This window comes from Canis lupus, chromosome 4 (assembly GCF_048164855.1).
Source record: "Canis lupus baileyi chromosome 4, mCanLup2.hap1, whole genome shotgun sequence".
NCBI lineage: Eukaryota > Metazoa > Chordata > Mammalia > Carnivora > Canidae > Canis > Canis lupus.
The window spans coordinates 76877696-76878348 of NC_132841.1; the positions used below are offsets into that span (position 1 = coordinate 76877696).

The 653-nt window shown below is 36.0% G+C and overlaps 1 long non-coding RNA gene across 4 annotated transcripts in view; it reads left to right on the forward strand.

Moving 5' to 3' along the window:
* Positions 1-653, forward strand: part of LOC140632707 (uncharacterized) — a 668295-nt gene that overhangs the window by 15979 nt on the left and 651663 nt on the right. The window lies entirely within an intron of this gene.

Below are 653 nucleotides of genomic sequence, written 5' to 3' on the forward strand. Positions count from 1 at the left end.
TCAACTAAGAAAGTTCTGTTATTTGATCCTGCTGATGTTCCCTTTCAGACAGCTGCCACCAGCACCGCTTGGCCACTTCCTTTTTATTTCCTATTCCCTTTTAACTGTCTAGCTTACTTTGATATGATTTCATCTCTCTCTGTAATGGCAATGAGAGAGGATGTTTTTTCCCAAGGCCATGGCATGATATGCCTTTTAATTCATTTTAGGCTTATTACCTTGCAAATGTAAGAATGAATTAGGGCTCTATTTGCCTGGGCCAAGCATGCTTTAGACATGTGGAAAGGTGAAAGTGTGCATCAGACCCCACGTACGCTTGACAGACTTTTACTATGACAGAACTGGTCGTTAGAGGTTTGGTTCTTGGATCTGCCACTTTTCTACATTGTGACTTTGGATAACCCACATAATCTATCTGCGAGCTGCCTCTTTCTTTATAAAATGGTAAAAAGAATATAATTTTACCTTCCTTTCAGATCAGGTGTGAAAGTTGCTTTGAATTCCATGAATTCCACGTAAGAATGCTTTTAAAATAGCTTAATACAAAAATGTTAAGTAAGAGAGTGTATTTTGTTTTGGAAAACAATGTATTTTTTTAGAAATAATATTTCCATTACACAATTACAGTAAAAAATTTTTTTTACTGTGACTTC